The following is a 14,566-nucleotide window of genomic DNA, read 5'->3' as shown; positions in this document are numbered from 1 at the left end:
ATGGTACTACTTGTTGTTTTGCTTCAGCTAATCTTCAGCAGATTTTTGTCATCAGTTATAGAATAATAGAATATACGCATTTGTGCAAAATTCACGCCACGAGAGTCGTACTAATGTAGAATCACACTGCCGGCGGATGCTGTTGCCCCGCAGACAGAGATATGCGTTGTATATACAGCAGTGTTTCCGTCTCCATGACAACAAATTCAACTTGCCCACATGTCATCAGGTGGCTGATAATGGACACGTCTTGTAGTGATGATGTCACTGCCTCCATACAAAGGCAAGCTCCGGCGTTAAATAGAGTGTGGAAGAGACTTCTCATTCGCAAAAGAGCTCTGTGTTGAGTTAGGGATTAGGGGGGAATTAGAGTGCCAGTGTCACCTCCAAATAGTTCCTCCATCTTTTAAAGTCACATAAAAAGTTAAATCTATGCACTTGGGCAGCAACGCAGACTTTGTTACATTGTATTTTCCATTCGGATTCAATAGCCAAGAAAAATATGGCATAACCAGCAGCGCTACATCAAAGTCAGGGGTTGCAAAGGGAGGAGAGAGGGGAAAGAGAAAGCGACTGAGAAGGAGGAGGGGTACAGTTCATACTGCTCCTGTGTACCCCACTCCCTCTCCCCGCCCTCTGGCAAGTAACAGGCACGCACTGCCTCAGTGCACCAGCGCTGAAGCTGTGAGCTGGGACGGCAGCCGAACTATTTAGCCTCCGCAGCCATACACCCTTCACGCTTGACACTTCTCCCTGCAGTCCCTCAACACATTAGCATAACAAACTTTCCACTTGAGGTAGTTCTCTCACAGTTCTCTTTGGTTAAGCAGGGGCTTTGAGGAATGTCTGTTTCTGGCGGATGGGCGGCCACTGATGGGACAGCCGCTACGGTCCGTATGTGTCACTGGAGGCCAGGGTGCCTTACTGGTCTGTAGGGCTCTCATAAAGTCCCAACCAGCTTGTGAAGGGCCTTTCATGTTTCATGTTACCTGGCTCAGACCAGTTCTCAGTGGATCTTTCATGTTCATGAGGCTTGCTTTTTCCATAACCTTGCCATGCTCTAATACAAGACCTGGTACTTATTCATTTAGAATCGTATCTAATCATAAATCATTACTTTTAATGTGAGTGTAGTAAAATGATATTAAAGCTGCTATGATCAATATTTTTTATGTTTGCAATGGATCATATGAATTCTTGTATGTGAAAGGGGTTGCTCATAGTGACAGAACCACAGTGAGTCTGTAGTTCCCCTCAGCTCTACAAAGCTTTTTAGCGCCTTTCAGCGGTTTTCCGCTCCGCAACTTTACTGTTTTGGTTCACTCTCACCCTGTAATAGCATAGTTTACGGCCGCAGCAGGAGGCTGTTTTCAATGATAAACACCCTCTTCACTACCTGCCCAGAACCAACATCAAACAGACAAAGTTAGCAACTAGCTGGTGAACATAGTGGAGCATTTAGTAGCTAATGCCGAATTCACACCGTGTAATGTCTATGAAAAGCTGCAGCGGGCGATCATGAGCTCAGCTGGCTGTGGCTGTTTGATTCAGCGGCGAAGTGCGGCCAAATTAAAGTTGGGAAAAGTTTAACTTTTATCGGCGAAGTGCGGCCAGAGAGTACCCGCAGCCAATCAGTAAACAGATCCTGTGACACCTGTGACACCTGTGACACGTTGACCTCTGTTACAAAGAATCTTTTCCTGCCTGAAACGCATGAACACGACTCCCGGCCACAGAAAAACATAATTATTGCAGCGATATTTCCCACAGGCATTAGTGGGGACCAAAAACAGAGCTCCAAATGAATGCTAATGTTTCTACGATTTGCTGGATGTTTAAATAGACAACTGTTGCCATATCAACTAAAAGATAATAATAAGTCAGTGTTGGTATTTAAACTTGTTTCTGGTGCCCCCTAGTGGCCAAAGATAGTATTGCAGGTTTAAGTGAAGTGCAACTTAGTGTTGCGACTAAATATCACAACTTATAATGACCTGGTTGACAAAGAAAGACAGAAGAGCAACACTCACAGCTGCCCAGACAGCCTTGCTCAAAGGAAGGATGATTACGCCTGTTTTAATCTGACAGACACTCATATCGTCTGCCCTTCAAAGACTTCTGCTGTGTCTAAAGCATATAAGGACACACACACACCTGCTCCTCCTCCTCCTGATACATATAATACAGCTATGATATTATTATCCCTGTTATGCAAGTTCTCTTACTGACGTCCTCAGTTTTGCAGTTGCACCTGCAAGTGTGTGTTATACCATCCACTGTAACCTTGACAGATAGAGATGTGGCTGTGTTGTTGTGCTTTGTTTTCAGGGGGATGACAAATGTGAACTCTGCTGAACATTCTGCTGTGAACTTTTGTGTCTGGTCGTGCCGAGGACAGCTGGGGTCACGGCACAGGCCAGATAATCCCCATCCCCATCCCTGTGCATGGCTAACGTCTGTGTTCGGCCCCTAATAGAAAACAGACACCATTAATAGCAGATTCCTGCCTGTGATTAATGATATTGATTCAGTTTTCCAAGCCTGTGTTTTTCTCCTTCTCTCCTTCTGAAATGTTTCATCAGTGTTGCCATGGCCAATTAGTCTGATTGCTCTGCGCTGGCATCAAAGACCGGCTGGGAGAGCGGGCCTGATGGGTCCTGGGCTGAGTGTTCGACATGCACAAGAAGGACTGGAAAACAAGCCTGATGTCTCTCATTAGAACCTTTCTCACGTAATCAAACAAGACTTAAGGAAAATGTCAGCTATTTCAGCTATGCTTTTACGTCTGCTTGCATAAATGGTTACAAGGACTAAAATCTGCCATAAATAGCCACCAGGGGGTTGAGATAGCAGAGATCTCCCTGATGCAGAGGCACAGAGGTGTCCTCACAAATCACCTTTTATTACGCAAATTCAAATGTGCTATGATTGATTGGGAGACATTATCACATGGCTGGAGAGATTAAAATGGAAATCTTTTCATAATTAAATCCCTCATGAGGAAATGTCATTCAAAAAGCAAATGTCATTCAACAGGGGATCTACAGATGCAGCACCAAAAGGGCACGAGGAAACAATCAGTGTCTGAACCAGGAAAAGACTGACCAACGAACCACAAACACTTACACAAATACCTACTGAGCCACTGGACCCACCTGATACAAGTACACCCTCTCGTCTGTGCATCATTTTCCTATTCCATTCAGTTCAAAATGCGTCACAGACATGAATGTTATAAAAACAATATTCAATGAGCTGGAAAGACACAACCTAATCTGAAGCCTGATTATGACCTTGAGATGGCCTTGATAACAGATTTTATGATCAGAAAGATTCTGCACTTGTTTGTGCAAAATTAGGGATGCACCGATTCAACTATTTCTATCCCGATACCGAATCCAATAGCATACCTCAACGCACTTACAGAAAGCAAATAATAACCCAATACTGGTGCTCTCTTTTTCCCAAATTTGAAATATATACACACACTGCATGGACGTGGGAGGCATGCCATGACTAAATGAATGTAAGTGCATCCCTATGAAAAAAAAAATATAGATGAATATTAGAAACAGAGTCAAATATTTATTAGGGCTGGGACAATACACCTATCTGTACTATCACCTATTCGATACTATCACGATACTCGGGTGCTGCAATACGATAACGTTTCCTACGAGTTAGCATGCAGCTTTAGCAATGATGTCTAGCTCTGCTTTTTAAGTGTTTCCATATTTTACTGGATGTGTAGTGTTTACCACGTTGGATTTAAAATGCGAGGGTGCAGGTCGTATCCACGCGGACCATCCATCGTTTTCTGCTCTGTCTTTTCAGCTCACTGCCGCTAGCTGCAGTTTGTTTTGGTTGATGGATACGGAACAAATATGATGTCACGTTACTCTGACTACAACAGTAAAAACGGTAACTTCCTTCTACCTCCGTATAGACTCAAATTAAGCAAATATATCAATTCTGGCATTAAAAAATTGATTTCAAAATCGTAAAAAGAAAAAAAAATTATACATAAGTGAAACGTTTTTTTTCCCACCCCAAATATTTGTATATATAAAATATTATACAAAGTAATACAACAATAAACCTGCAAGTCAATGTCATTCCTTCCCTTTATAACATCAAGGCAAATATTAAGCAGATACGATCTATAGTTTTTAAATTAGTTGAGTTAAATGTAGGGTTACCAAAACTTTTCTACTCTGACATGATTATATTTGTCACATTTTACAGAAAAATGAACTTCAATCTCACTGTCGCCTGTTATAATGTGACCACATACTTTTTTCTTCTTTTGATCACTTCTTTTTCTTTCTCCCTCGCTAATATGTTATTTACTGATCTCTGTTGCTTCCCATCACTTGACACGATTTTACATCAGAGATTTTACTTCTGAAATGTGCAACCAATTACTCTGAATTACCTTATAGCACACAAGCAGCAGCACATGGCTCGTAAGCTGTTTCTATTGGCTTTGTTGAATGAGACTGAAGAGCATGTTTGGTGTGAGAACAGAGACAGACAGGGGAGGTGGGGACTGTATGAAGGGATGTTACAGTAGATGTTCAAGGACGTCAGGCGTGAGAGAAGAAAGTAAGTAAAGATATTAGATTAGTTTTGAAAGAAAGTGAAATCAGTTAGACATATATAACAGCTTTGAGTAATTTTGTTTCTCTCTCATCCTGCATCATCCAGCTAATAACCCCTAAATGCTGCTGCGGCTTCCTGCTAGAATGATGTGTGCTTTACAGCCCGAATGGCAACAGAGAGCACTTTAATGGTGCTGAAATTTGTGCAACATGTGGTTCACAAGTAACATACCAGAAACAGGAGCGTGGGTGGGGGTGGAGGGGGGAGACAAGCGCTTCCTTAAGGCAAAACTGGTGCACCGTCATGGTACAGAGGCTCCCTCTGAACACGGGGACTGCATCCTAAGATTGTTTGTTGCACACCGTGAGCCCGAGCTGCTAACGAGGCTTTATCGATTCAGTAATGACATTCCGTCCACTCTATCTCCACAGGGTGCCCCACCCTAACTCAATCCAGATGAGCTCCATCATGTCATACTTGGAGGCGAACCAATCTTACATGACAGAAGTGGGTGGGTATTTCTGTGCTTTCTGATAAAAATGGGGAGAGTAGGAAAAACATTTCTAAGGGGACACTCTATTAAAGAAAAGGCATGAGGCCTTTTCCACAGCTGTTTTGCACATTGGCCTGAGTCAAGCGGCGCGGCTGGTAATGGAGTGATAGGCAGTGTGGAGGCTCGCTCCACTGAGGGCCATTTTACGCTTTTCAGGGTGTTGGAGAAGTACACTAGCAGGACCGCACACACTCACAGATTTTTCTGTTTGTTTCTCAGAAATGCAGACACAAGTCCAAACGAATCAAACACAGAAAAGAACTGATACATAAACATATGCTGGACTTCATATGTGAAGAGTAACGCGACACCCCCTGAATATATCTTGTTTTTGCTGACCACCAGTGGTTTAATTTACACCTGACCATCCTGCAATGATGTACAAGTGTACTCTAGGACCCCATGACATCACTGCTGGGTGTGGTTATAGGTGCATTAAAGCCCACTTCTGACCACAAACTAGAGTCCAAGTGGACGTTTGAGCCAAATTCGCCCAAGGCTTTCCTGAGATATTGGACGTAAGGACACAGTGACCTTGACCTTTGAATCACCAAAATCTAATCAGGTCATCCTTGATACCAAGTGGACACTTGTGACAGATTTGGAGAAATTTGATCAAGGTGTTCCCGAGATATAACAAGAATAGTACAGAAGTAAGGTCACAGTGACCTTGACGTTTGACCACCAAAATCAGTTCACCCTTGACGCCAAGTGGACGATTGTGCCAAATTTTAAGAAATTCCGTCAAGGCGTTGCTGAGATACTGCGTTCAAGAGAATGGGACAAACGGACAACCCGAAAGCATTACGCCTCCGGCCACAGCTGTTGCCGGTACGGAGGCGTAACAATCACGCACAGCAGTGATGCTGGTCAGAAGTGAAACTGGGCAGTAAAATTTGGCTTTTCAGCCTGGTGTTAAGTTACTCTTTAAAACTGCAATAACTGGCAGTGGAAACATGTTTTAACACAACACTGACGGCTAACCTGTTACCAACTGTTATTTATATATCCAACAGAGACGTAGCAACATTATCATTTGTAGTCGTGTTTATATTCACTCTTGTTTTAGCTCTCCACCGGCTGCTAAATGCTAAATGATATTCACCAGCTAGTTGCTAACTTTGTCTGTTTGCCGACAGGGGACATATGCTCATTTTCAGGTTCATACTTGTATTCTGGGTTTCTGCTAGAACATGTTTACATGCTTTAATATTCAAAGAAAGACGTTATTTTTCCCATACTGTCTGTCTGAATATACCTGCATTTGCACCCTCTTGAAAAAGCCCAGTCTGTTCCGATTGGTCAGCGTTTACGAGTCTTCCACACCTACACTGTCGCCGTCTTCACAGCGTCACTGCAGCCGTGGACTCACTGGCTGTGTCATCTACACATGTTTAGCGGGACTTCTACCAGTGACTGTATAGTTGTGACATCACAACCTCACGGAAGTCCTGACGGCTCATTTAAAAGCACCATTTCTGAATACGGGCTGTGTGCATTTCTCCATGGATTGAACGTTTTGATACTTTCACAGTATTTATATACAGTAGCACCTAGAGACCTACTTTATAATAAAAAGACATGTAAATCTCACTGCTACAATATGGGACCTTTAAGACAAGCCTTAAAAAAAACGTTTTGGTCTAAAGTCAGTGAGATGAACTTATCAACTTAAACATAGAGTCTAAGACATTACAACAAGCACCACAATATTTATCAATTTCCGGCTGATAATGAGGAACAACGTTGTTCAGGGAACCAACTGCTTTGACTGCCTTTACTGTTCAGAGATCAGTGACACACTTTTCTTTTCCATAACCTCTGTAGCTCTCGTTCTGTACATACAGTTCACACAGCAGCAGCAGTCAGGTCTGAGCAGACTAACACCTCAGACAGCTTGATGGGCCGCGTGGACTCGCTCTGTCCACCAGCTCCCACAATTTAACTGCCTGGCGTGCAAGAAAACTCATTACACAAATGTGCACTTCAAAGTTCATTTGGATTCCTGAGCTACACGCGCACTGATTGCCTCACTCCTACATTAGAGTCATGAGCAATACTAAAAAGGCTGTAAACCTACAATGTGACTGTAATGTTTCTGGTGTTTGCTGTGCCAAACCTTATTTCAGGGCATGCTCCAGTGATCACTTTGCATTTACACTCAGCAAAGCTTTGTTCCAAACACAGACACACATCTAGAGTCATCTGTGTCACATGTGATTATGTGAGCAGATGGAGTCATACTATGTAAATGTGCAGCAAAGGTAGAGAGGGAGGAAAGCTGTGAAATGGGAAAATCAATCAACAACAACGTCAAACAAACGGGCCCAGGTTAAAGCAGCACCAGTAAACCTGCTTGTTTCACTGCTCTATGAATCAATTAAAAGCTTTGTGTGTCTCTCTCTGGCTATCTAATGTTATTTCTTTTGCTCTAAATGTATCATTCTCTACTCTTATTGCAATATTACTAACTAATCTAAGTAATTTTCACCTGTTAGACCCAAACTGTTTTCTCGCACAACACAGGGAAATAGTCTGAAAGGGTCAAAACCCCAGCAACACTTATTAGTTGGTAAAGAGAACATCGACCAATGTTACACGACCCTGATGAAGGCTCCAAGCCAAAACGTCCTGAACTCACAATAAAGCTATTCTTCAAGTTGCTGGAGTTTTAACCCTTTAAGTACAAAAAAGGGTACCGCTTTCTGATAAGGTACCTTTTACAAAGGGTTTATTAGCTGTAATTAATGACTTTATTAGTGGTTAATGAAACAATGTACTAATGCTAGAACATTTATAACTTATACGCTTTTGGTGTTGCCAGGTCGTAAAAATCCCTCATCGCGCATGACACTTGTTTTGTCTCTTTAGGTAGCTCTGGAATTATTTGGGATGATCCCTTAAATTGACTTAATAACTAAACTAACTAAATAAGCTGATGCTAATTAAATTGTCCATAGATTGACTTTGGTGGTCAAACAGTCCATTTGAGGGGGCTTTCTGATGGACTTAAGAGTTAGCGGAAAGGACAAAGCATCAAAATGCCATCCTGGAAGAGGATTTTCCACAACCTGGCAACCCAAAAGTTGTACTTGGAGATAGCGTATCACTGATCTATAAAGCATTATTGAATAATCTATTAACCATTAATAAAGCAACCCGGTCTCACAGGAAGGCATATATATAGCACAACATTACAAGGACATTCCGCGTGTCAGGAGGAAGCAATTTAAGCTTTTGCTTGTCATTTGTACGCCACGTGACAAAACTACAATAACGTCTGCAGTTAGGTTGAGGCAAAAAAAACACTTAGTTAGGTTTAGGAAAAATGTCATGGCTGGGCTTAAAATAAGTACATAAACTAAGTAAAATACATATGAAAACCGTTAAAAGTCATGTGTTTGTTGGACCCATCCACCTCCCCGGCAACCTGCCCGCCATAAGCGGCATTTCTTGCTTTTTATTCTATTATATGAGCGTAGCATATTTACGTAGAATTATAGAGTACGGTCTGGACTTGCTCTATGTGAAAAGCGTCTTGAGATAACTTCTGTTATGATTTGACGCTATATAAAAATGAACTGAATTGAATGTGTTTACATTGCAGTCATTACAGACATGGCATAAAAAGGACACACCAAAAGCAAGAAAGGCGCTCTTATTGCACGCTTTGCCTTGCGCATTATCGTATCATTCGCATGGATGGATGGATAGATGGATAGATGGATAGATAGATGTACTATATTGATCCCAAATTAGGAAATGATTGTGTTAAAGCAGCAGGTTATCCAGACATAAAATGTACATTTCAACACTAAAGCAGTATATCCATAGAATACTAAATATAAAGAATATTGGAATACACTATAAATATACCTGACTGCTACTAAAACCTTTATAAAGAGTACATTATTTGAAAGTGGTACCAAAAACAGCCTTGTTTGAAAATGTCAATCCCTCAGCATGAATCTGCTGTTTCTTCTTGTCTTTGTATTCACCTTATGATGGAGGATTTATACAACTGGGGCTATTTCATTTGACTTTATTGTGCCTGTGGGAGCGCTTAACGTCAATTAACATATTAAACAATAAACAGCTTCACTCAGGCATTTAAAAGAAGACTATGCCAATGGCCTTCATCAGTCCAGCACATAAAACACCTAAACGGCAGGTTTCATTACGCACTCTGACTTCTCCTGAGTCAAAGCAAAATAACAGACAATTATCTGCTGAGGTTAGTCAAGGTCCAAAGGTTCACTTCCAGTGTGCTCTGCTGCCAAACACTAAGACTCTATTAGTTCGCACCTTGTAGTGCAATGAAACATGCTTGTGCTAGTTTTACGGGTTTTGGCCAATGGTGCTCCGTATCCACACTGACCAGTAAAAACCTCAGAGTGCACAGTGGAAAGACAAGGTAGTTGGCCCATGTGTGCAATCAGACAAAGACAGTCGGGATGGGAGAGATGCAAGCTCTCACAGCTCACAATAATGTCACACAGCGGAGAAATGAATCCATGGAAAAGACACATAATCCTCATTACAAAGGGTTTGGCGTCTCTTTTTTATGACACATGTGACTGGCGAACAATTATGTATTGTCTAATCCCATCATCCAGTCAGCAGCCAGCCTTAACCTTCGCCGTAATAATGGAATCTCCCGATCAAAACAGGAACATGTCAGGTTCCTCTCGCTCCCCCGCTCACACTCGCTGTCCTTATTACGTTACATCAAGCACAGCAGTCTGACAAATTAGCACATGCATAGACCAGTACGTGGAGAACAATTCACGTGTCTATGTGAACACACTTGAACAGGATAATAGTCGGGGAAACAGCTTCTCATTTGATGTCTTGCGGCTCTCTGCTTTTTATTATTTCTTTTGGTTTCTATGGCCACAGATTATTTGAGACATTTCTTGTCAGAGTAATAAGGCTATCATTGAATGTCTTGCTTTGTTTAAAGGTGGAGTTAAGTGGAGTGGCTGGCAGCAATGGTGGAAAGAAGACAGTAAACAATAACACAAAGACGAATCTCTGCACAAGATGAGGATGTGTACTTTAAGTGTGCACCATCCTACGCGTGCATGTGATAATATGCACCAAAATGCATGCATGCGTGCATGTGTGAGCATTGTCTGAAAGGATGGGGTTCGCTCAGTGACCCCGCGCAGGGCTCCTCCAGCAGCTTGTCAGGGTTGGCGGCTCCTTCCCTGGGACCTCTGGCGCTCTTATCCAAATTGCAGTCAAGCTTCAAAAATAAAGAGCCCCTGAGACCCATTCGCCTGAGCAGGCAAACCCCGCACCGACAATGCGTCACAAACTCCACATTGACACTTTCATGGCCGATTCTCTTTTTTTCTCTTTCTTCATTTCTCTTTTATATATATATATATATTTTTTTTACCAGTGCTTTGACCTTTGGAGGTTTTTCACAATTGTTTCCTGCCTCGTTCCCTGTTTTCTTCTTCCACATTTTCCCCCCATTATAGTTGTTTTGTTTTTCTGTTTCTCGCTCTTGATTTCTATGGTGACAGTGCGCTTCCCAGGAATAATGGAGGCTGGGGGATTAGGAGGCGTGAAGGCGGATGGATGGCTTTCTCATAAATAGGTAGGAAACTCCTGGAGCTGGGCGGATGGGATCAGCAGATGTGTGACATGAGCTCAGGCTCTAATTGGAGACTTTTCTATCACTCAGAGGGAACCAGGAAACGAAACACAGGAGAAACACAGGCACCCTCCTGTACGGGTCTTCGTATCATCTCATCTGAACTGAGGGGCCGCTCTGAAACGCCACGTAATCCCTGTTATAACCCAACATATGGAATACACACACCGCGTGCGCATATGCAGGTGCACACACACACATCTCTTCAGCTACTATGACATCATCAGATGCCACTTGCACGCTTCATCACAGCGAGGCTCCACGCTGACAGAATCCCCTCCAGTGCAGCTCCAAACGGCATGGGAGCCACACACACCGCAAAAGCCTCAAGTCAAAACACATCAAAACACTCGGGAGCACACACACACACACACACGGGCAGGAGAACGGGAGGTCGAACAGAAACAAGCTCAGTGTGTTTACAGTCTGATTTGACTTGTTTGGAAGATAAGTTTGGACTATTGGCGGCTTCGCCGGGATGTTTCGCCGCAGCGTTCAGCGATTCTAACACGGTGTAATGAGGGAGTTGGATTTCGACAAGTGGTTTCGTCAAAGGAAATGCCAACCTCTGTGGTAGAGCAATCTTGGCCTTTAGAGAGAGAGAGACAGAGAGTGTAGTAGCTCAGTGTGTATGTGTGTGTGTTTCTTAGAGAGCGTTCGTGTGTCTGGGAGCCTAAAACATCCAGTGGCTGCTGCGCTCCATACTTGCCTGACCGCGGTAACCACAGGCGAGCCACAGCTAAGCCTCCAAAGCCAATTAAAATGTTATGAAGTGGAGTTCCCTTTATTTATTTATTTATTCCTCCTGGCGGGGAATAGCCAGACACTTACTGTGACTGCACAAAACTGGCTGCAAGCGTCAGGCCTCCTCCTCCTGCTGCTGCTGCTGCTGCCTGTGGGAAACATGTGAGTGGAGGTCCCTCCGAGGCCTGGCGGGCCGGACCAAACCTCCAGATTTTTTGAACAAGCCTTCTGACAGACTGACAGCAGCGAGGAGAAGGCGTACGAGCCTGGCTGCCATGGAGCAGACATCAGACGGAGGCTACAGGAAAGGCCCCGCCGCTGCACTGAGACCGACCTACGAGCCGCATACCGAACATATTGCGCAGTGACGCATGGCGCGCTGACCACGTAACCCTGCGCAGTCAGAGCTAAAGCCTGTGAGCACCTGTGTGTGTATTGTGCAGGAGGGGGATCGCCTCCCTTATAAAAACATCCTGCAGGTCCAGCTGAACACACACCGGAGTCCCTAGCAGCCCTGAGCTCCGCGCACCGGGCTGCATGGCAAACACCCCAGGAACACACACTTCTTCAGGCCTCACACACATCCCCACCCCTCGTCCCCCCTCAACTTCCCCAAGGGAACCACAACCATGCTTTTCCCAGGCTTTGCTCATATCGTGTGTCACAGGTGTTTAAGTAGAGAAACAGCGGCGAGGCTTCGGAAATACTCCCGCTGCCAGTCGCAGGCGTGAGGGAACATGCTTGATATTGCCTTGACAACATGTTTATTTCTTTGCTGTTTTGCCTTCGCCTCGACAAAATGCCTCTCCCCGGAGTTCGCTGCATAAGTCCATGTACAACACCAACACCCTGCAGATGACAAGGCATCACCTGGAGTAATACCCAACTCCTGATGTAATCCACCTGGCCTCGCTCTGCAGCACGAGCGTGTCTCTGTTGCCTGTGTGTCTGAACAAGGGGAAGAGCTCTTTCTTATTTCTTACCTTGTGTGTGTGTGTGTGTGTCTGTGTGTGTGTGGGTGCGTGTGTGTCTCCTGCACTGCAACAGGAGGGATTACTGTACAGCTGATTGTGTCCACTGTCTTGTCAGAGAAATGGCAGTGAAATGATTCCTTTGTCTTTCTCTTCTCTCTCTCTCTCACACACACACAGACAATCCTTCGGGGCACCTCCACCTCCTGACTGAGGAATGTTTTTCTCGCTCACCCATCAACACAGGGGGAAATTGTCTGCGCACGAGCGTGTGTGTGTGTGTGTGTGTGTGTGTGCAGGCTCAGGGGAGACAGCTCGTAGAATACCTGCGAGTGGGGAGACAATATCTCATGTCTTAGCAGGTTGAGGAGACAAAGTAAACAGCGAGTAACATGACAACCTGTTCCTAGATCAGGCGGAAAGTTCCACTGCACACACACATCGTTTTCCATCAGTTAATCTAGATCGCTATCAGAAAAGATCAAAATCTCAAAGTCACTACCACTCCCCTTGATATGAATGATGCATAGAATGAAAAATCAGCTGCAAACCGAATTACAATGCAACAGAAAATGTTATTTTTTCCACATGAAATTACTGAAAAGACACGCAGCTTGTTTCATCTTTTCAATCACATATATTGTGTTTTCTGATAACCACTAGAGGCCGTAGTTTGCTCTGAAGTACAATTTGTCAAAACAAATAACACACAGGGACGAGGTTATGAGAGGGATGCTCTGAAAGGAATGAAGGAATTCAGATTGCATGTTCGGAAAAGAGAAATGCAGCTTGAGCAAGAGGCTCTGTCCTCCGCTGGGTGAAGAATGACAATGTTAATGGTGCTCTTGTGGGATGATGGATGTGTGAAGAGTTGCGTTTCTCCCGGGCCCGAGAGGTGTGCTTCCTCACTCTCCAAATCCTCCCCAGCCCTTTGATATCATGTCTTCCCTGAAGCGTGTTCGACCCTGGCAAGAACAGCAACACTTATCCTCCCCTCTGGAAGGAGTGGGAATACTTGTATTTGTCAAAATGGTGGAAACATGGAAGCCAGAGAGAGAGAGAGAATGATTCCCACAGATCTGAGGTGTGACCTTGAAGAAACACTCAGCTAAAACCAGAGTGGATGACTGAACTGTATGCGCGCGTGCATTTTCGTGTGTCAATAAAGATACCGCTGATGAAAAACAGTCAGTGATGGATTGTAAAAGTGTCTGTAAAAGAGGAGGGAGTTCTTTAGGCTTTGGGATGAATTACAAGATACTCGTGTCCTCCAAAAACAGCTAACAGGAAATACCGCAAAGACATAAAGTTGTGTGAGGAGCTGAGAGGCTTCATGTATAATTTGCTCTGCCTTATGATTTAAAGTGGCTTTTTTTTTATAAGAATATAGAGTCATACACCTGAACTTTGACTTATTTCCCATAAATAAAGACAGGCAAAGCAGATATAACAGCTCATATTTTCTTCACAATTATCAAAGGGGGCGGCAGACTGCACCGTGGGTTCAAGGGGGGCGTAATTCACTTCGAAACGGCTCATGCAGACCATCTCATATCACGAAACCTCTTTGATCTCATGCGGTAAGAGAGGAGAGGTTTTTCCTTCGTTTGAAACAACAAACAGTGGCATTCTTTCCAATTGAGTCTACTGTATGTGCAGGCGCATATTTGTTTTCCCTTTTCCTGCTTTTTCTCCCCTCCCTCCCCAATCCCAATCAATTCCTGCTAGGATTACTGCATGATTCCATGGAAACTGCCTAACATGAGCAGGTGTTTCAGACTCTCGAGCTGATTGCCAGACAGAGCAGGCCGGGGTGCAGCCGACTGTTAGCGCTAATGTGAAGTGACAGGGCTTCTGAAGCCGGGGAAAGAATAGAGGATCGTTCTACTTTCCAGAGCTGCTCTAAGAGTTATCAGGTTAACCACAGGTTAAACACAAATCAGAGAAAACACTTAGATACAACATTAATTGTTTTTATACTTGACAAGCTCAACTGCAATTGATTAAATGGCATTTCGTTGTTAAATACGA

This window comes from Sebastes umbrosus, chromosome 9, assembly GCF_015220745.1.
Source record: "Sebastes umbrosus isolate fSebUmb1 chromosome 9, fSebUmb1.pri, whole genome shotgun sequence".
Lineage (NCBI taxonomy): Eukaryota > Metazoa > Chordata > Actinopteri > Perciformes > Sebastidae > Sebastes > Sebastes umbrosus.
The sequence above is the reverse complement of the archived record's forward strand: the minus strand, read 5'-3'. Positions refer to the sequence as shown.